General features: G+C 36.0%; 1 non-coding gene across 1 annotated transcript; it reads left to right on the top strand.

Moving 5' to 3' along the window:
- The first annotated feature begins 20,210 nt into the window (after positions 1 to 20,210).
- LOC128035743 (small nucleolar RNA R71) lies at positions 20,211 to 20,317 on the top strand. Its single transcript, XR_008192293.1, has one exon. It is a non-coding gene; the product is annotated as a small nucleolar RNA R71 (small nucleolar RNA).
- The last annotated feature ends 3,426 nt before the right edge of the window (positions 20,318 to 23,743 follow it).

Here is a 23,743-nt window from a genome sequence, read left to right on the forward strand (position 1 = left end):
TGAATTAGATTTATGTTATTTGCATTATCATCATATATGAATACCTATCGCATATCTGACGACATACGACGATTACCGAACCTCGTTTGAACCTTAGGAATTCTTATGATACAAATGACATGTCATTAGGGTTACTGATTTCAGCTCTTATGAGCTTACTGATACTCATCTCGTATGAGCTTACCATTATTCAGTTTGAAGGAGCTTACCGTTACTCAGCTCGGAAGAGCTTATCGTTATTCAGCTCAGAGGAGCTTATCGTTTATAGCTCGTATTAGCATACATATACATGAATTGACGGATTACAATTCAGTACACCTCGTGTGTACTACCCGTGCATTCAACGATATTCTAAATGGTTCAACGGGCACAGTTCTATTACGAGTTTATATGAGTTCGATAGGAACTAGTACAGGTATTTACATGAATTACATGGAAATGGTTTATATATGATATATGGATACATGGTATAGATGTTATGATACGAGTCATAAAGGCCCAATCCAAGTTCAAGAACGTGATGGGCTCAAATTGCCACAAGGCCCAATAACAAGATCAAAGGCCCGACAAATGCGATCCAAACTAAATGGGACCATTCAAGAGCTTGTTAGCAAGGCCTTAGATGCATACACGAGAGAACAAGAAAATCAAGATTCACTTTCTTGTTTTCAAGAAAATCAAGAAACCGAATCTTGGCCCAATTTTGCTGCTCAAGAGATTTCAAGAATCAAGAAAATCAAGATTTCAAATCTTGGAAATCTTGGTCCAAGAAACCAAATCTTGCAGCCAAAACGCATTGGATCTCCATTACGAGCGCCAACGACCCAATTTTGGTAGGAGATGGATCACGAGCCCAAATTCTTGAAGGCGAGGTCCAATAACCAAAATTTAGCCCAATCAAGAAATTTCTTCATACTTAGTTGAAAAATCAGGCCAAAATGTCAAAGGGCCCAATTTGTAAACATCTTACTTGTTTAATTTAATTTTTTTTAATCTTTAGGAGCATTACATGTAAAATTCGCCCAAAACAACCCATATAAGTGCATGGCGAATTTACCTTGTTATTTTATTAATTAGGTTTAATTTTTATTAGTTACTTGTGAGATTAGGATTTGTTGGAGGCCTATATAAGCATTGGCCAGCCACCCTTTGTAAAAATGATCTTATTATTATTTTTCTATCAAATTTGATTTGTTGAGTGCAGAATTTTCTTTGGGGTTTTCTCCAAGAATTCTCTCTTGAGTTTTCTTTAGAAGTTGTTTTAACAATCTTTTGATTGTGGGAGCCATCTTCAACCTTCTTCTTGCCATCGATATTCTTTGGAGGGAGATTAGAGCCGTTTGAAGGAATTTGTGAATTCTTTCGAATTCAAGGGTTCTTAGGACTTTTCTTTAATTCCTTGCTGTTCAATTTATTTTCTTTATTATTGCTTGTGCCGATTCTTCTTCTAATTTTCTTTGCTGTTTTTGTTTGTGTTTCAGCCTTGATTAAACTCCAAGAACTCTTCGTTTAATCGATCCCTTTATTGGCAAAGAACTATTCGATCCAAAAATCCCCAAAATTTAGGGTTCTTGCCATTTTTTTTATTTCTTCTTGTTGGGTGAAATTAGGTGCTGGAATTTGGGCATTCTTGGCGATTCAAGTTATTGATGATTAGCACTCTTTCTTTACTTCCAAATTCGCTCAATTTCATTAATTTCTTTCTTTTCTTTTGTCGCCCAAATCCCTAATTTTCTATTAAAGATCCGATTGATTTAATTCGTTGTTGTTTAGTGTTCTTGAACAGATTCGCTTGTGGAGAATTGATCTTGGAGTTCGATTTTGTCTTCTTGAACTACGAAAACATCTATTCATTCGTTCTTTGTGTCTTGCTGTTCATTTAATTGAATTTGGGGATTTAATTCCAGATCCGATTAGTTTAATCTTGTTCTTTGTTTTAATTTCAGATCTGTTCGCTTAGAGCTTTCGTAGGAGTTTCTCGTGACTTGGCAACTCGATCTTGGTCCGCGCGCCACCCGTATCATTTGGTATCAGATTTTGGGCGTTTTGGGTGTTCTTGGTTGATTTCTAAACCGATCTCTATTTTTAAAGCACAAACAGCAGTTTTACCCAGAAAAATTGTTCAAAAAATTCATTTGGGTGGGTAAACGTTGTCCGATTGATCTGAAATTTTACATACATATTTGTGGCACTGTGATTGAATATAAAAAATTATTCCGCAAAAAATCAGTCAAAAAGTCAAAAATCAAAAATACGAAATTCAATAAAAATTAAAAAAGATCCAGCGGGTTGAATTTGGTGCCCAAAATTTCCAGATCAAAATTCAATATTTAAGGACATTCCAGATTTAATTTCGTGATTTTTAGAGATCGGGAACACCTCGAACGAAGTTGTCAAGTTACTCCGCAGTTTTTCGGGTTTTCGGTTTTAGCAATTTTATTGATTCTTAGCTGTAGGTTTTCATTTGTTTGCTTTTTATTCTTCTGTTACGTTATCTAACACCTTATTGTTTCTTGTGTTAGTAGGATTTACACGTGCACAACTTCTTCCTCGGTGCAACACGAATCAATTGGTGTCTCGTCGTTTTTGGCATCCTAGTGCAAATTAGGATTCTTTGGTAGTTTGGTTCATACTCTAATTGGTTGATATAAACTCGATAAAGAACTCACAAGATTGAATTCTACCCCATTGAGAATTTGAATTTTCTTTTGAGTGACTAACGGTGAGGTTTGCTAACTTTTATTTTTGAGTGTTGAGTGTTTATTTTTGCAGCTTTTTGGGAAGATGTCTAAAGATGACCATAATGATACACTTATGGAAGTCCAACAACAGTTAGAAGGACACGCTGCTGCAATCACACAAATAAATGCTACCCTTCAAGCATTGAATACTACTTTGAATGAGGTACGAATGAATCAAGAACTTCGAGATCGAGATCCAATCAGGAAGATAGGAATAATCACCCCATAGGCGCGCCCTCGACGTGTCCCTAGATTGAATGATGATTTTCATGATCGTGGACAACCTTCTTTGGCAAAACCGAAATTCACAATTCCCCAATTTCGTGGTAAGAATGATCCCGACGCTTATTGTGAATGGGAATCTAAGATTGAACTCATGTTTCGTATTATAAATGTCCGGATGATGAAAAGGTAGCGTTAGCAACATTGGAATTTTCTCGATTATGCATTAAGTTGGTGGACTCAACTTGGGGTAAACCGCCATCGAATTATGAAGGTGAGATTTCGACATGGGATGAGTTGAAGCAGATTATGCGTAAAAGGTTTATTCCACCTCACTACTATAGAGAAATTAAAACAAAGTTGAGAAGACTTATCCAAGGTAGTAGGACGGTGGATGAATATTTTAAAGAGATGGAGATGCTCATTCGAGAGCTAATGTGGAGGAAGATGAAGAAACAACTATGGTTCGATTCATTGATGGTTTGAACAGCCGATAGCTAATACATTAAGGCTACAAACTTACATTGATTTGGAAGAAGCAGTTCACAAAGCCATTGAGATCGAGCAACAATTAAAGGAACAAAGGTTTGGGTCCTTCTCTACTTCACAATATTATCGAGGTAACAATTCCAATTCGATTTTAAGAGTTCAAAACTACCTTTTGTTACTAACAAGTCTTCTTTGAGTAATGGAAGTAAACAATCGATTGGAAGAAAGGGCTCTGCTAAAACGCAAACACCTTCTAAGCAGCCAATTTAGGTGATTCGAAAAGTGCGAAGAGGACTCGTGAGATTGAATGCTTTAAGTGCAAAGGCGTGGTCATTATAGTAGAGAATGCCCTAACACGAGATTACTTCTTCTAAAAGATAACGGTGAGTACACGTCCGACTCGATAATGAGATCCGGATATGCGAACTTGTGGATGGCGGTGATAATGGCGACGAGTTGGTCGAACCACCAAAGGAAGGGGACTTTGCTAACTTTCAATGCCTTGTAGTTCGTCGAACCCTTAACATTCGGATGAAAGATGATGATAGCCAAAGGGCCAATATTTTCCATTCTCGGTGTTTTATTAAAGGTAACTTATGTTCACTCATTATTGATAGTGGTAGTTGCTCAAATGTGGTGAGTAGCTATTTGGTTGATTCTTTAAAGTTACCTTGCACCAAACACCCTAAGCCATATCACCTTCAAGTGGCTTAATGAATGTTCCAAGTTAAAGTTACTAAACAGTCCTTGGTCACTTTTAAACTCGGCAATTATGAGGATGAAGTATGGTGTGATGTAGTCCCAATGCATGCGCACACTTGCTCCTTGGACGACCTTGGCAATTTGATCGTGATGTTACACACCAAGGTAAACTTAATCGGTACTCCTTGTATTTAAAGGTAAGAAATTCACTTTTGCTCCTTTAAATCCTCTTGATGTATATAAAGATCAATTGAGGATGATAAAATTTTGTGAGGGGTAAGGAGAAAGAGCAAGTTCGTAAGACAGAGAGAAAAGAGGCTAATAGTAGTGGAAAAGTCAAAATTTAAAAAGCCCAAAGGTGAGTGAACCTCTAGTGGTAAAATGAGCGGAAAAATCTTTTGGCAACAAAAAAGATGTGAAGAGAGCCCTACTTAATAAATGACCTTGTATCCTTGTGAGGTTTAGGCAAAATTATTTATCTTTATCTAACATTAACGAAAATCGCCTAGTATGTTTCAATCTCTTTGCGGGATTATGAGGATGTTTTAGTGAGGCCCTAAAGGTTTACCACCTTTACGAGGATAGAACATCAAATTGACTTAGTACCGGAGCTTCGATTCCTAATCGACCAGCCTATAGATGCAATCCCAGGAGACAAAGGAATTGCAAAGGCAAGTTGAAGAGTTACTAGACAAAGGGTACATTCGTGAAAGCCTAAGCCCTTGTGTTGTTCCTGTCCTATTGGTACCAAAGAAAGATGGTACGTATCGAATGTGTGTTGATTGCCGCCCAATCAACAAAATAACGGTAAAGTATCGACACCCAATTCCTAGACTTGATGATATGCTTGATGAATTACATGGTTCGATTATATTTACTAAAATTGATTTAAAAGCGGTTATCATCAAATTGAATGAGGAAGGGATGAATGGAAAAACCTTTAAAACAAAATTTGGATTGTATGAATGGTTAGATATGCCTTTCGCCTTACTAATGCACCTAGCACATTTATGAGATTAATGAATCATGTTTTAAGGCTTCACTTGGGTAAATTTGTAGTGGTTTATTTTGATGATATTTTAATTTACTCAAAGACTTTAGATGATCATGTTTTCCATGTTCGAACCGTTTTGGATATTCTACGAACTGAAAGATTATTTGCCAACCTTGATAAATGCACATTCTGTTGTGATAAACTAATATTCTTAGGTTTCATAGTTAGTGCTCAAGGTATTCATGTCGACGAGGACAAAGTCAAGGCAATTAAGGAGTGGCCGACTCCTAAATCTGTAACTGAGGTGAGATCTTTCCATGGTTTAGCTAGTTTTTATAGACGATTTGTGAAAGATTTCTCTACTATTGCTGCCCCATTGAGAGGTTATAAAGAAATCGTGGGTTTCAAATGGGGTGAAACCCAAGAAAAGGCCTTTCAAACTCTAAAAGCTAAGTTATGTTCTGCTCCTTTGCTTAAATTACCTGATTTTGCTAAAACTTTTGAACTTGAGTGTGATGCTTCAGGAATTGGAATCGGTGCCGTTTTAATGCAAGATAAGCAACCTATTGCTTATTTTAGTGAGAAATTGAACGGTGCACAGTTAAATTACTCGACTTATGACAAAGAACTATTGGCATTAGTTCGTGCACTTCAAGTATGGCAACATTATTTGTCGCCTAATGAGTTTGTCATACATACGATCATGAGTCTCTTAAATGGTTAAAGGGACAAGGTAAGTTGAGTAAAAGACATGCCCGATGGGTAGAATTCATTGAAACATTTCCTTATGTGATACAATATAAAGCAGTAAAGATAATGTAGTTGCAGATGCTTTGTCTCGACGATATGCTTTAATGACTACATTGAATGCTAAAGTCTTAGGGTTTGAACACATTAAAGAATTATATGATGCTGATACTGATTTCGGCCATATCTATAAGAATTGTGGACATACTACTTTTGAAAAATTTTATCTTGTAGATGGCTTTCTTTTTCGTATGAACAAAGTTATGCATACCAAAGTGTTCCATGAGAGACTTATTGATTCATGAAGCCCACAAGTGGAGGTTTAATGGGACATTTTGGAGTGGCCAAGACACTAGATATCTTGCACGAACACTTTCATTGGCCACATATGAAGAAGGATGTGGAAAAGGTATGTTCCAAGTGCATTACATGCAAACAAGCAAAATCTAAGGTAATGCCTCATGGCCTTTACACTCCTCTACCGATTCCTACTTCACCTTGGGTAGATTTATCCATGGATTTTATTTTAGGTTTGCCTCGAACAAAAAAGGAACAGATAGTATATTTGTTGTTGTTGATGAGTTTTCAAAGATGTCACATTTTATTCCTTGTCACAAAATGATGATGCTACACATGTGGCGACTTATTCTTTAAAGAAGTGGTAAGACTTCATGGCATCCCTAAAACAATTGTTTCGATAGAGATGTCAAATTCCTTAGCCACTTTTGGAAGGTATTGTGGGGTAAGCTTGGTACTAAATTGCTTTATTCTACTACATGTCACCCCAAACCGATGGTCAAACTCAAGTAGTTAATCGAATCTTAGGGACTCTATTACGAGCTATGGTGGGAAAGAACATTAGAAATTGGGAAGAATGCCTACCATTCGTTGAATTTGCATATAATAGATCTATTCATTCTACAACCTGGTTATTCCCCATTTGAACTTGTTTATGGTTTTAACCCACTAACAAGATTACTTGATCTTGCGCCATTACCTCTTGAACATGTTACAATTTAGATGGCTAATGAAAGTCGAGTTGGTGAAATCCTTACATGAGAAGGCTAGACAATGAATAGCCAAAACAAATGACGCCAACACCAACAAAGCAAACAAGGGGCAAACGGGTTGTACTAGAACCCGGAGATTGGGTTTGGGTCCATTTGAGGAAAGAACGATTTCCTACAAAAGGAAGACTAAGTTGGACCCAAGGCGATGGGCCTTTCCAAGTACTCGGCGGATCAACGATAATGCCTATAAAATTGATCTACCGGTGAGTACAATGTAAGTTCTACTTTTAATGTAGTGACTTGTCCCCATTTGATTTTTGATTCGAGGACTAATCTTTTTGAGGAAGGGGAATGATACGAGTCATAAAGGCCCAATCCAAGTTCAAGAACGTGATGGGCTCAAATTGCCACAAGGCCCAATAACAAGATCAAAGGCCCGACAAATGCGATCCAAACTAAATGGGACCATTCAAGAGCTTGTTAGCAAGGCCTTAGATGCATACACGAGAGAACAAGAAAATCAAGATTCACTTTCTTGTTTTCAAGAAAATCAAGAAACCGAATCTTGGCCCAATTTTGCTGTTCGAAGAGATTTCAAGAATCAAGAAAATCAAGATTTCAAATCTTGGAAATCTTGGTCCAAGAAACCAAATCTTGCACCAAAACGCATTGGATCTCCATTACGACGCCAACGACCCAATTTTGGTAGGAGATGGATCACGAGCCCAAATTCTTGAAGGCGAGGTCCAATAACCAAAATTTAGCCCAATCAAGAAATTTCTTCATACTTAGTTGAAAAATCAGGCCAAAATGTCAAAGGGCCCAATTTGTAAACATCTTACTTGTTTAATTTAATTTTTTTAATCTTTAGGAGCATTACATGTAAAATTCGCCCAAAACAACCCATATAAGTGCATGGCGAATTTACCTTGTTATTTTATTAATTAGGTTTAATTTTTATTAGTTACTTGTGAGATTAGGATTTGTTGGAGGCCTATATAAGCATTGGCCACCACCCTTTGTAAAAATGATCTTATTATTATTTTTCTATCAAATTTGATTTGTTGAGTGCGAATTTTCTTTGGGGTTTTCTCCAAGAATTCTCTCTTGAGTTTTCTTTAGAAGTTGTTTTAACAATCTTTTGATTGTGGGAGCCATCTTCAACCTTCTTCTTGCCATCGATATTCTTTGGAGGGAGATTAGAGCCGTTTGAAGGAATTTGTGAATTCTTTCGGAATTCAAGGGTTCTTAGGACTTTTCTTTAATTCCTTGTTGTTCAATTTATTTTCTTTATTATTGCTTGTGCCGATTCTTCTTCTAATTTTCTTTCTTTGTTTTTGTTTGTGCCACCTTGATTAAACTCCAAGAACTCTTCGCTTAATCGATCCCTTTTATTGGCAAAGAACTATTCGATCCAAAAATCCCCAAAATTTAGGGTTCTTGCCATTTTTTTTATTTCTTCTTGTTGGGTGAAATTAGGTCTTTGGAATTTGGGCATTCTTGGCCGATTCAAGTTATTGATGATTAGCACTCTTTCTTTACTTCCAAATTCGTTCAATTTCATTAATTTCTTTCTTTTCTTTTGTCGCCCAAATCCCTAATTTTCTATTAAAGATCCGATTGATTTAATTCGCTGTTGTTTAGTGTTCTTGAATGTATTCGGCTTGTGGAGAATTGATCTTGGAGTTCGATTTTGTCTTCTTGAACTACGAAAACATCTATTCATTCGTTCTTTGTGTCTTGCTGTTCATTTAATTGAATTTGGGGATTTAATTCCAGATCTGATTAGTTTAATCTTGTTCTTTGTTTTAATTTCAGATCTGTTCGTTTAGAGCTTTCGTAGGAGTTTCTCGTGACTTGGCAACTCGATCTTGGTCCGCGCGCCACCCCGTATCATGTTACATGTATATGGAATAGATGTTGAACTCATACATGTTATCGATTTTTATATGAATTACATGGCTAACTTGGTTGATGAATATGTGTCAGGCTTTTGGCTAAATTGAGTTGAGATTTACTTTGGTTTACTTACCTATATTGTGGTTAAAAGGTAAGTTAAATTTTGTGTTATACAAATTTACCAAGCTTAAATGCTTACTCTGTGTTATTTTCCGTGTTTTATAGTGGTTCGAAGGCTCGTTTGGGTTGGAAGCTTGTCGGAGCTATATCACACTATCCATCGGCTCTTTTGGTACATTTGGTTATCTAATTTTGGTTTTAATGGCATGTATAGGTTATTTTAGCTAATGATAGCCTACATGTTTTGTTATGTTCTTAGCCATTTGAATTGGCTTGTGTTTTGGTATATTTTGCTATGTATATGTGAATTGATAGCCTACATGTTTTGTCATGTTTGGTGTATGGTTTAGTATGGTTAATATGTGAATTAATTTATATTTGATGGATGAAAATTAAATATTGAATACATGAATTTTCATATTATAAGTTGTCATTTGAGGTGCCTAAGGGCCTATTGGTTGCATGTGATGATATTATATGTTTTAAGTTTGATTTTGGCTGGTTTTGGATGCCTATTTATGACTTGGTTATATGCAAATTGTTGTGTTTAGGTTGATACCTAATTGGATGAGAAATGTGGCTTGGAAATGGTCTATTTTTGTCCACACCGGCAGAGACACGGGCGTGTCTCTCAGCCACGTGTGACATAAGGCCAAGTGACACGGCCATGTGTCCCCTGCATCTTTTGAAGAATGCAAGTCAGTATGCTCACACGACCTGGCACACAGGCATGTGGCTTGGCCGTGTGCCCTAAGTCAGTGAGTTACACAGGCAAGGACACGAGCTGGTACACGGTCGTGTGTCCCTATTTCGAATGCCCACACAGCCTAAGACACGTGCGTGTCCCTTGGCCATGTGAGTCACATGGCTTGGTCACACAGTCATCTGACCCTTGCAGTTTTAAAAATTTTAAATGTTTCTGAAATATTTTTTGAGTTTTTGATTTAGTCCCAATTTGTTTCTAATGTGTATTTTGGGCCTCGAAGGCTCATATTATGGGCAATATGCATAATTATGATTGGTTTCTAACATAAATGTTATATGTTATGAAATATTTGAATTTTTTGTCTGCTTAAATTTTAAACTTTGATAATACTCTGTAACCCTATTCTGGCGACTGATTTAGGTTAGTGTTGTTACAAAAGGGTCGACAAAAAATTTGATAAGTAAGGCTATGAGAGTATGAAAAAGGTATAAGATGAAGATGCTTTAAATATTCTTAGCTATATGTAAGGAAGTATGAATGCTTATATGTTGTGTGCATAACAGCTATAAGTTTTGCTATGTGTTGTTAAGTTATGTGTATATCTAACTTGAAATGTTGTTGTTGCTTAGGCTAATGCCAAGCTAAGTTGGATTGTCTCAAATTGTTTTTATTGTTATATATAAATATTGAAATGGTAAGCTTTGTTTATGAATTACAAACTTACTAAGCATACTTCATGTTATTTATTGTGTGTTTCTAGATAATCAAAAGCTCATTTGGGTTGGAAGTTTGTCAGAGATCCGTCACACTATCCCTCAATTATATAGGTATATTTTGATGATTTTGAGTCATGGTTATAATGTCATGTATAGGTATTTTTGTTTGATGAATTTAGCCATTATGTGTGGCTTGAATATATGACATTTTGGTTGATGAACTTATAGTTATGATATAATGAATATTTGGTGTTTTGTGTGGTTGTTATTTTGATATGGTGGTCGTTGATAGGATGGAATTGAATTGATTTTTAAAATGGTCTACTATAAATTGTTGGTTGGTTTGGATTGAGATAGTTCATGATGTGGTTAATGGCTAGATTTGGTAGCTTGAATATGGTTGGTTTTAGGTCAAATTGGTAAGATGTGTGATGGATGTGAAAATGGCCCAAAATGGTGTTTGTTATGCTTCTATTTGGTATATGAATATCATGGCAAATGTGATATTGAAATTGTTCAATTGGTAGTTTGAATGATGCATGAATTCAATAGGTGTTTAGGCAAGTCTAATTGTTGAAATTAAGGTGCCATTTTGGCATATTGGTTGAATGGTTTATTCCTATAATATTTAATATTCAATTTGCATATGCTAGGTTTGTTTTGAATGCTTGATTATAGATGCATTTGGCTTTTTACAAGTGGTAGGAACTTGGGTGAGAAAAATGGGTTGAAAATGGCCTATTTTTCATCTACGTGGTCAGAGACAAGAGCGTGTGTCTCAGCTGTCACTTGGCCATGTGACCCTTGTATCTTTCAAACAGCTACAAGTCAGGCTATTACACGGCCTAGCACACAACCTGGTACACAGGTGTATGGGGTTATTTTGAAAGGTATACGACCTGGCACATGGGCGTGTGGCTTAGCCGTGTGACCCAAGTCAGTGAGATACATGGGTACAGAAAAAAGCTGGGACACGGCCATGTGTCCCTATTTGAAATGCCCACACAACCTAAGACATGGACGTGTCTCTTGGCTGTGTGAGTCACATGGCCTGGCCAGATGGTCGTGTGACCCCTGCAGTTAGAAAAATTTTAACTTTTTCCTAAAAGATTTCATGTTCCCAATTTAGTCCCAATTCATTTCTAATGTTTTTTTAGGGCCTTTAGGGCTCGTAAAAGCGACCGTATGTATCATTTTGGTTGATATTACTATGATTTATGTTGTGGTTTATTTGTAATAATCTGTAGCCCTAATTCGGGGATGGGTACGGGCTAGGGTGTTAAATTTATTGGTATCAGAGCTACGGTTTAACTGATTCTCAGACTGAACGTAGCGTGTGTGAGTCTAGATATACATGTCATTATATAACTTGTGATAGTGTGATAACTCCTGACACGTTTGAAATTATGTTTTCATATAGTAATAGATTCCAACCAAGCCGATTCCAATGATATAGAAAGTAACGGGTAAGCCTCCGTTCACGGAGCAACGTCATCTGGTTCTAGGCCCGTATCTGAGAGCCAAGGAGGAGAATCTAAGGAAGCCTTCTTCCAAATGATGAATGAGTGGTTCACTGAGATTGTTCGAAAGAATCCGACTGCTCAACGACCTCTACCCCCACCTATACCCCAATCAGTCCCGGTTGTTCCTCAAGTTATAGAACCTTTATGCGTAAGTAAGTTTCCTGTTGATAAAATCCGTAAAAATGGGGCTGAAGAATTCATAGCTACTGTTAATGATGATACAGAGAGAGTTGAGTTCTGTTTAGAGAATACGATCTGAGTTTTTGATGAGTTATCTTGTTCATCGGCCGAATGTGTTAAATGTGTCATCTCTCTACTGAAAGATTTAGCCTATCAATGGTGGAATACATTGGTTTCTATCGTTCCAATAGAGCGGGTAGACTGGATTTTTTTCCAAACTGAGTTTAGGAAGAAATATATAAGTCAAAGATTCTCGATCAGAAGCGCAAAGAATTTCTTGATCTTAAACAATGTCGTATGACAGTATCCGAATATAAAAGAGAATTCGTCAGGTTTAGCAAGTATGCCCGAGAATGCATTCCAACCGAAGTTAATATGTGTAAACGGTTCAAAGATGGACTGAATGAAGACATAAAGCTTCTAGTCAGAATTCTCGAGTTGAAAGAATTCATTGTTTTGGTTGACAGAGCACATAAACCCGAGGTGCTTAGTAAAGAGAAAACAAAAGCTAATTTTGAAGCTAGAGATTCAAGAAAGAGATCAAGTGGAAAATCGTATCATTTATCTTCAAAAAGATCGAAAGAATACCACAATCATTCTGCTGCCTTTGTGGGATATCCTAGTAGAGATCGAGGTAAGCAACACACGAGTTCTAAAGCTCAAGCTACATCAGTAGCGAGTGTTATCAATGTTAGAGCCAACAAGCCTAATTGTCAGTGATGTGGGTGATGACACTTTGGTGAATTTTGGATGAAAGACGAAGCCTGTTTTAGATGTGGTTTGCAGGAACATTTTATTCAAAATTGCCTGAGTTACCTGAAAAGATAAGATTTAGACAGTTCAACTGAGTAATACAGCTGTGAGAGAGAGATCGTCGAGGAACCCTAGAAATTTGGATATTAGCCGTAGTGCAACTAAGGACTTTGCTATGAGGTCTGAGGCATGAGCACCAGCTAGAGCCTATGAGATCCGTGTATGAGAGGAAGCTTCTACTCCAGATGTTATTACCGGTACTTTTTCTATCTTTGACACTAAAGTTAATGCTTTGATTGATTCTGGATCAACTCATTCGTATGCATGCACAAATCTAGTGTTAAGTAAGAATTTACCTGTTGAGTCCACTGAATTCTTGGTTTAAGTATTGAACCCCTTGGTCAGCATGTGTTAGCTGATAAAGTCTACAAGAATTGTCCTTTAATAATTTGGGGTTACTGTTTTCAGCCAATTTGATGCTATTGCCTTTTGATGAGTTTGATATGATTATGGGTATGAATTGGTTGACTCTGCATGATGCTATTGTGGATTGTAGACGAAAGCTTATTGTATTAAAATGTCAGAATAGTGAAAAGCTTCAGATAAAATTGGATAGCTTGATTGTGTTGCCTATGGTTGTTTCAGCTATGTCAGCATAGAGACACATGAGAAAAGGTTACGATACGTACCTTGCATATGTACTTTGTGAATATCCTGATGTGTTCCCAGAAGAGTTGCCCAGATTACCACCGATCATAGAGGTCAAATTTGTCATTGAGTTAGTACCGAGAACATCACTGATATCGACAGCTCCGTACAGAATGACTCCTACAGAGTTGAAAAAATTGAAAGCTAAGTTGCAAGAGTTAATAGATAGAGTTAAGAAACAAAAGCATAGCTTTAGTAAAGGTTCTTTAGCAACGTCACAAGATAGAGGAGGCCACCTGGGAACCCGAGGAAGCTATGATAAAACAATATCCGAATCTATTTTCTATTAAGATTTTAGGGGATGAAAATTTCTTAGGGGGAGAGTTGTAACAGCCCGTTTTCAGTGAAATCAAAACAATGGTTTCGGGATCACAAATTTGACATCAAAAAATTTTATTTTATTATTATTTTAAAGCCTACAGCATGATAATGGCATCATATAAAAATTTCGTTAAGAAATTTTACCGTTTGCATGCTTAATTTGGTAAAAAGGATTGAATCGTGTAAAGTGAAAAAGTTGAGTTCTAATAGCTAAAGGTATTTAATAGCTATAGAACATTCAAGTATGAGTCCTTATGTTGTACATAGACATTAAAACAAAGTTGAGAATACCTCAAAAGAAAATATACCAAAATTTTAAAATCAGCCTATTTTCCCCTTCACCCTACAGTTGATGCACGAGTTCCCCTTTCCCCAACTATTGTCATTGTCGCGTGTGAAATGATATGTGTTTTGTGCAAGTATACACGTTGGATCAAGTAATAAAGTGATGATCGAGTATCATTCCCACGAGGATCGGATTGAGACACAAAATTTGTCAAGTTATTGTAATATGGTTAATGTTATGGAAAAACCGTTGAATAAGATGTTATGGTAAACTAAGGTCAATATGCAGTGATAATTCAAAAGAATGATCTATGCTAGAGATGGCATTGATGAATAATTGGAAATGCTATGGCAAAAGTTAGAGCCATAATGAGAGTGATTATCTGAATAAAATGTAAGAAAAAAATAAACATGGAAATAATAGAAGAACTTCAGGAAACAGATTTCGCTTGCCTAGTTCACACTTCGCCAGCACAACGTCCTGTGATTGCTAAGAAGGACTACCTTCGACTTCTTTTCCACTGCACAGTCGAACCCTTATTCACACCAAAGGATCTCTCCCACTTTTTTCTGTCATTTGTGAGGTCCCCTTCATCGACTTTTATAAATAGATTAGGCTAGGGTCGGCTAAAAACTTGTGAATAGCTTCTCCTATTTTATAGGGATTTATTTGGTACAAGTTTGAATTTGAACTAGGACTGTTGTGCGGAAAATGTTGACTTGGTCTTCCTGGCATTACCACAGCATTCGTGCTGGAAAACTGTCTGCACTTTTGCCCTAACAAAACTTCACCCCTTTATTTCCTCATTTTAAAACCTGTTCTTGCCATACCAACACACACAAAACTCCATCACAAGCGATTAAAAGTACCTAATTCCAACACAATCCAAGTCCTAATTCAATATTAAAAATGCTAACTAAAATGTCCTAAAATGCGACAAAATGTACTTAAGTACAAGCAATTAGCTAGGTCTAAATGCATGAAATATAACTCTTTTCAAGAGTTATCACACCCACAAACCTAAGTTATTGCTTGTCCTCAAGCAAAATACACCTAAATGTATAAATGCACCCATTTTGCCTTGGCAAAAAAAAACATTCTTGTACTGCCTAGCTATTCAAAAAACAATTTATACCTCTGTTCTCAGCAATATTCTCTTTTCCTAAAACTGATTCTAATGTCAAAAGGTTTGTTCAGTACAAGTAATGCAAAAATATCTCCTTAAAAATAAAATTTCCTAAGTACCCATGGATTCTTTCTTTCATCCTATAGCGAATATCTTTTTATTCATTTAGTTCATTCGTTACCTAAACAGAAGTCACTTGCTTTAAGCCCATATCAAAATATATTTCTTCATATTTTCATATATTTATTATTCTTTTTTCCTTTCTTTTTTTATTTTTTTATTTTTTTAATGGAAACCATATTAAGGGATTTAGTCATATCACAAAAATGTTTTTGACTTGACAATCATGACGAAGCATACACCGAATTGCCGAGTACCTCATGATGTCAAAATTTAAACTAAAAGTCACTCATGAAGCTAAGGCCTTTAATTAAAAATATGGATGGAGCATACAACTACCTCCTTAGCTATTCAGTCCTTTGCTACAACGGAATGCCCCCAAAATTATATCACACTCTTACTTAGACCCTTCTTTCTAATTAACAGCACGATGGAACAAACAGAGTGATGCTGACCTACTTAGCAACTATAAGCATTGGAGTGCATACTTATTTAAGAAAAATGTCGTAGTAATTTAACTAATGTTTGGTTTCAAAAATCCTTAAGGGCATTAAAAGATACTTACTATATTTCAAATAACCAAAAAAAAACAAAGTGTGGCACATTTCATTTTTTAGACATCAATTTCCAAGCAACTTAGCCTAAGCTAACTTCACCCAATCTATTGTTACTTGTTCTAGGTATATCGAGAAAAAAATTTAAGCTCATCATCGAACATCATAAAGAAAAATTGTACTTCTTATAGACAAAGCAGTATTCCAATAGTTATTATGTCATGGAAAAATATCCCATATACCAAAATGAACATACTAAATACAAAATACAACCTAGATGCACAATACACCCCCAAACCTAAGGGATGCATTGTCCTCAATGCATGTAAAATCATGAAAAGTATATAACAAATATGAATATGCATACAAATGAAAAAAAATTTATGCAATGTATGAGAGAAAAATTAAAACTTAACTTTCTTGGACTGGAACATTGGCACTTCATTCAATTCTTTTTGTGGACTTACGAGCACTGACTTTGTATCACATATACCTTTTCTGTAGGTCAACTTTCTCACCTTCTTTGTCAGTCTCAGTTAGTTCATCAATCAGTTGATCAACTTCTTGAACCTGTGTAGTCATAAAAGTGGCTGAAGATGTCAGTACAAGAGTTTTACCTTTTTCAATGGTAGTAGCTGGTGCAATGATAGGGACATTTTTTTCTTACTTTCCTTCTTCTACATCCTTCTTTAGTTCGTCAGAGTTGACTTTTCTAACTCCTCTTCAATAGTTTTTCCTTTATCTGTAGTGGCTCCTTCAGTCATGGAGTCATTTCTGGCAGCGGATTGAACTGGCTCTTCTTCGCACTCATTAGACGAGAGCAAAATAGCTGGGAAAGTAGGAAATTCTGGCATAGGTCTCGAAAATTTTTTCTGTAGGGATCTTATTAATGCCAATCCCTATCTTTCACAAATGACCAATATCGAGACTGGCGTTTGTTGCTTTGTTCCAACTCTTCCATCATCTAGTATTGTTTCACCTCAAACAGAGACAACTTTGTTCTAACTGCTTTAGAGAAGTCAAGATTTTTCTAGTCATGAGAGGTGGGAGATGTTGCTGTGGAACACGTGTGGTAGGGGAAGCTTGACTCTGCTGGGATGTTGTGGCAAAATTAGTTACTCGTAGGTTAGCAAAATTTGCTTGCATTATCCCACCCTTATTTGGGGTAACGTCCTCAGCATCAACTAAAGGCACATTTGTCATCTTACATAGGGAAGAAATAAATGAGGGAAAATTCAAACTCTCGGCAATCTTATCAGCACACCTATGGACCTCTTGGAAGATAATCTTCCCTACATTTATCTGTCTTCCTTGTAAAATATAATGCAACAACAACATTATTTCTTTCGAAACAATTGTGTTATGCGTAGACGGCATAAGACGACTCCTTAAAAAGTGGTACCACACCTTTCCAATTGGTTTTAATGCAACTCTTTCAACCGTGTAACACTCCTAGCTTGAAATAATCCATTGTGTTCCTTCAACGCATGAATCTTCCAATACTTTTGCCAACCGATTGGGTGTAATATTCTTGGAAAATTTAAGATGTTCATCTCTAACCTCCTCGATGTTGAATTGGGAATTAATATGGTCTTCGTCGAATGGCACTGATTTACCCCTCACATAAATTAGGGGAGAATCTGGGGAATTTATATGAGCGTAAAACTATCTTACCAATTTACCCACAACATCCCCTGGGTGTAGATAAAATCTGCTCCAGTTGAACTTTTCTTGTGCCTGCAATAGCATTGAAAAATATCTTTAATTGCTGGGCGCCAACGTGCGAAGATTCTGCTATTTTAGAAGCACTCTTTACACGAGCCATGAAGAAAAAGTTAGGGAAACAAAAAAGAAAAATAATGGAGTAAACAAATAGCAGAGAGGTTGAAGATGAGAAAACTGTAAAAATGTGAACTTTGTGAGAAGTGGGAAACGTGAACAGCTTGAAGAAAATAAAAAGGGATAATGATGACAATTTTGAAGGAGTAAACAAATAGTAGCAACCCAATCCAAGTTTAGCTTCTTAATTGCCAAAATGCTTTATGCTCAAGTTCAACAGGTAAATGACATGGCTTACCGTAAACAAGTTTAAAAGGTGACATCCCTAATGGTGTTCTAATTGCAGTTTAGTATGCCCATAGAGCTTCATCCAATCTAGTAGACCAGTCCTCTCGAGATGGATTCACCAGTTTTTCCAGAATTTGTTTAATTTCTCTATTAGACATTTGAGCTTGGTTATTTGTCTGAGGGTGATATGTCGTGGCAATTCTATGTTTCACCCCTACGCAAGGCATTGGCCATTAGTTTGCAATCAAAATGGAATCCCTCGTCACTGATAATGGCTCTTGGTGTACCAAATCGTGTGAAAGTATTCTTATGCAAAATTTTCAATATTGACTTAGTATTATTAGAGGCTAGGGCTACTGCTTCTACCCAATTAGAAACATAGTCTACTACCAAAAGTATGCATGACTTGCCACAGATGGTGGAAATGGACCCATAAAGTCTATTTCCCATACATCAAACAATTCAATCTCTAATATACTTTGCAACGACATTTCCTGTCTCCTAAACACATTTCCTACTCTCTAACAACAGTCACACGGCCTATAAAATTCATGAGCATCTTTAAATTAACTTGGCCAATAGAATCCTGACTGGAGTACCTTGGCAACTGTTTTCATTCCTCCAAAGTGTCCTCCATATGGGGCTAAGTGACAATGTTGCAAGATATTATGCATCTCATCGTTGGGGATGCACTTTCGAATTATTTGATCTGCACAATACTTAATAGTAATGGTTCATCCCAATTGTATTGTTAGGCATCGTGAAGAAATTTTCGTCTTTTATGAGCATTGAAGTCAAGTGGCATTACACCACTTACTAAGAAGTTTACTATGTCGGCATACCAAGGTAATGCCTTGGCAATGAGCAATTGCTCATCTGGGAATTCTTCCTTAATAAGTTTCTTGCTTTCATCTTCATTTCTCGATTCTATTATTGACAAATTGTCAACCACTTGATTTTCAGTTCCCTTTCGATCTCTAATTTCAAAATCAAACTCTTATAACAAGAGTATCCACCTAATCAATTTCAGCTTGGCACCTTTCTTCTGTACCAAGTACTTGATAGCTAAGTGATCTGGGTAGACTATGACCTTTGTTCCTACTAAATAAGAATAGAATTTGGTAAATGTAAAGACCATTGCTAGTAATTCTTTCTCCGTAATGGTATAATTAAGCTGAGCCTCTGTCAATGTCCTACTAGCATAATATATTGCATGTAGTACCTTGTTTTTCCTTTGACCCAACACTGCTCCCATAGCATAATCACTGGCATCGTGCATGAGTTCAAAGGGTAATGTCCATTCTGAAGCAACCACAATCGGTGCTGCTACAAGTTGCTTCTTGAGTTCCTCAAAAGCCTGCAAACATTGATCATTAAAATTAAAAGGCTTTTTCTGTTCAAGTACTCAAGGGTTTAAATATTTTTAAAAAATCCTTGATAAATCATTTGTAAAATCTTGTGTGTCCTAGAAAACTTCTAATACCCTTAACACTGGTGGGTGGTGGTAATTTTTCAATCACTTCTATTTTTGCTCTGTCTATTTAAATTCCTCGACATGATACACTATATCCCAAGACAATGCCTTCACGGACCATGAAATGGCATTTCTCCTAGTTTAATACTAGATCCGTTTCTTCACAATGTCATAAAATCATCTCCAAATTCCTTAAGTAATCTTCAAAGTCATTTCTCAACATAGAGAAGTTATCCATAAAAACTTCAAGGAAATTTTCCACCATGTCCGAGAATATGGCCATCATATAGCGCTGGAAAGTTGTTGGGGCATTGCATAACCCGAACAGCATTTGCCTGAATACAAAAGAAAGTTGTCTTCTCTTGATCTTCAGGTGCTAGTGTACTGACGCTAGGTCTGATGGGCATTCGTCAAACACATGATTTTCCCCGCAATAAACACATGACAACTCTACTAATTTTATCTCATGGACTACAATTGGATTTTTCATGGTTTTAACCATATTAGCTAGAGAAGATACCTGGGCTGTTAACGAAGTGATTACATCAAGCTCGATGGTACCCCCAACTCTCTTACCCGTGGTAATTCTCGTGGTCGAATACTGACAATCGTTATTGGTAATCTTTTCCAAGATCTCGTATGCTTCTTTATAAGTTTTGTCCAACAACGTACCTTTGGCAGACGCATCAACTACCATCATTCTGTGCACATTCAACCCGTTGTAAAACATCTCCTTTTGAGTCTAGTGCTGGAATCCATGCATCGGACATTTCCAAATTAACTCCTTAAATCGTTCCCAAACTTCATATAACATCTCATCCTCCATCTATTGAAAAGCCGTAATATCATTTCTCAACTTCAAATTCATAGTAGGAGGGTTAAACCATAGCAAGAATCTCTGAAAAGATCATTCCATGATGCCACTGTTCCTTACAGTAAAACATTTTGCCATGATCTTGCACAATCTCTAAAAGAATACGAGAATAGCATAAGTATCAAGGCATCTTCATGAACACCCTATTGTTTGACTGAATCACATTCTTCTAGAAAGAGTCTTAAATGTAATCGTAAGGCTTTAGTAGGGAGTCCACTAAATTGTCCTATGATTTGTAACATTTGGAACATTACCGGTTTCAACTCGAATTGTTGAGCTTGTATGGTTGGTCTGACATCCCTAGATTCATACCATCCAACATTGGGACGACATGATCTCTAATTAGCCTATCTCGATCATCCACAACACGTCCAATGAGAGGATTTTCATTGTGATCATTTGGATTGCCATTAAGATCATTCCTATTTCTAGCCATTTTTCTCAATTCTTTTCTCTTTCCCTGTAAGGTTCTGTCAATCTCCGGATCAAAAAGGTATTTTGTGTTAGTATGAATTCATCTTCGCATTCAAAGATGGCAAACCTATAACAAGTAAATACACTAGGTTAAAAACTACTAAGTAAAATAACCAAACCAAATTTCACCAAATTGTCTATCCCAGTAATGACGCCAAAAACTTGTCGTGTGTGAAATGATATGCATTTTGTGCAAGTATAAATGTTGGATCAAGTAATAAAGTGATGAACGAGTAATCATTGCCACGAGGGTCGGATTGAGGCACAAAATTGGTCTAGTTATTGTAATATGTTTAATGTTATGGCAAGACTAACGAATAAGATTCTATGGTAAACTAAGGTAAGTATGCAATGATAATTCAAAGGAACGATGATGTATGCGAAATATGGAATTGATGAATAATTGGAAATGTTATGGCAAACATGAGAGTAATAACAAGAATGATTATCCGAATAGAATGTAAAAAAAGAAATAAACAACTATTTACTACGATAAGGAATAAGGATAGAGTGATGTTGATTTTGAAGGTCGGGATTACCCAGAATTGACCCTTACTATCCATAATGCCTTGGCAAAATCGTATCTACTTTACTGCACGAAAGAGTTCTAAAGCCTACCTCTCGCGAGAGCAAAACCTCAAGTTGCCTTACTCGTGTCAGGCTTTTTAGATAACTTGCATGGGTTCCTTTTGTATGATGGTGACTTTATGTCTAAAGTAAACTAGAAGTGTCTATCGAATACTTGCTCATTTCGTTTAATTTTAATCCAACCAATTCAAGCCTTTTAGAATTAGAATTAGTTTATAAGTATGCGAACAATCTTTTATGTCTAGAGATCGGTTGCATTTTAATTAAGAAATAAGAACAATCAAATGATATTATAAAGTAAATTAGATATATATTGCATCCATAAAAACAATTTAAGGTTTGATCAAAAGTAATCCCAACCCTATGAGATTTAGCTCATGGGCTGGGAAATAAAATTCCAAACCAAAATATTATCCAACATTGTATTACTTCAGTTCAATCTTTCAAAGGAACACTAATGGAAATAATGGAAGAACTTCAGGAAACAACTTTCACTTGCTTAGTCCACATTTTACCAGCACGACGTCTTGTGATGGCTAAAAAGGACTACCTCCAACTTCCTTTCATTTGCGCAGTCGAAACCTTATTCATGCCTAAGGATCTCTCCCACTCCTTTTCTGCCATTTGTGAGGTCCTCTTCATCGAATTTTATAGATAGATTAGGCTAGGGTCAGCTAACAACTTGTGATTATCTTCTCCTCTTTTAGGGGGTTTATCTGGTACAAGTTTGAATTTTAACTAGAACCATTACACAAAAAATGTTGACTTGGCCTTCCTAGAATTACCACGACATCCCTGCTGCCAAACTATCTGCACTTTTGCCCTGACAAAACTTCACCCCTTTATTTCTTCATTCTAAAACATGTTCTTGCCATACCAACACACAAAAACTCCACCACAAGCAATTAAAAGTACTAATTCTGACACAGTCCAAGTCCTAATGCAATATTAAAAATGCTAACTAAAATGTCCTAAAATGCAACAAAATGTACTTAAGTACAAGTAATTAGATAGGTTTAAAGGCATGAAATATAACTCTTTTCAAGAGTTATCATTCGTCAATTGAAAACCACCCAAACACCATTCACAAATTTTGGTCTTCAAAAATTCAATCCTTGTGATTTTCATCCTCACCAAAACACCAAATTCCTTTCAAATTCAAAGAAGAACATCAAGAACACCATTAATTTTATTATTCTTCTCATAGTGGGTTTTGTCGAATTTCCAACAACTACTTATTTTTTTCTTCAATCGAAGAAAGGTTGTGTTTTCTAATAGATTTTGAATTACTCTAGCCTTTCAAATCAAGTTTATATTCGTTGAAACAAAAATTTCATATGTTAGCCGAAATTGGGGTTGTTAATGGTAGAATTTAGATTTTTAAACGAAACTATTTTTTTAGGTTTTTTTTCAACTTTTTTGTGTGAGATTAGAAGGTTTTTAAACTCGTTTTAATAATTCATTAAAGGATTTGATGGTTATATTGATTTTTCATTGAAAGTAGCCATGGATGTCAAAATATTCTGGAACCATAAATCTGAAGAATTCTGGGTGTTTTAAAGGTTGAGTTTTGTTCTTTAATGAATAATTAGATGTTTAGAATCAATTTTAAGTTGTAGGCATAATTTTGGATTAAGATTTCTGAGTTTCAGCTAAACTAGTTTAAAATTTCAGTTCAAAGAATAGCTAGTTTAAACATGTGTTGTTGTCTGAATTGAGGTGTGTGACAGCCCGATTTTGGGTCTAGTCAAGACAGTGGTTTTTGGACCACAAATTCGACGAGGAAAACTTTATTTTTATTATATGTTTATGGTCTACAATTTCATGGAATAATTTCTTGAAAATTTCGTTCGAAAATTTTGACGTTTGAGCACTCAATTTATTTAAAAGGTCTAAATCGGTATGTGATCCCGAAAATTTTTACAATAAGAGAGTAGGTACTCTTGATATAGTAAAATAAGGAAATTTCGAGGATGAAATTTATTTTAAGTGGGAGAGAAATGTAATACCCCGAAAAATTTTTACAGTAAGATATTATATTTGATATAGGAAGGAAATAAAGTAACAAAAAGAATAATTTTGAGTTATGACAACATTGAGAAGTATATTATGACATATTAATTCAAGAAAAGATTAAATTGCAAAAGTGAGAAAAGCTTTGTTACCCAAGAGTAAATACTCAAAATTTGAGGGGATATGAAAAAGTTGAAGGATCAATAGTGTAAATATTTTAAGGGTGGAATAATCTAGAAACCAAGGAAAATGGATGATTTAGGACCAAATTGAAAAGCTGAAGAATTTCGAGGGACTAAATCACAATTTTACCAAATTAAGTAATGACTCAAGGAG

This window comes from Gossypium raimondii, chromosome 12 (genome assembly GCF_025698545.1).
Source record: "Gossypium raimondii isolate GPD5lz chromosome 12, ASM2569854v1, whole genome shotgun sequence".
Taxonomy (NCBI): Eukaryota; Viridiplantae; Streptophyta; class Magnoliopsida; order Malvales; family Malvaceae; genus Gossypium; species Gossypium raimondii.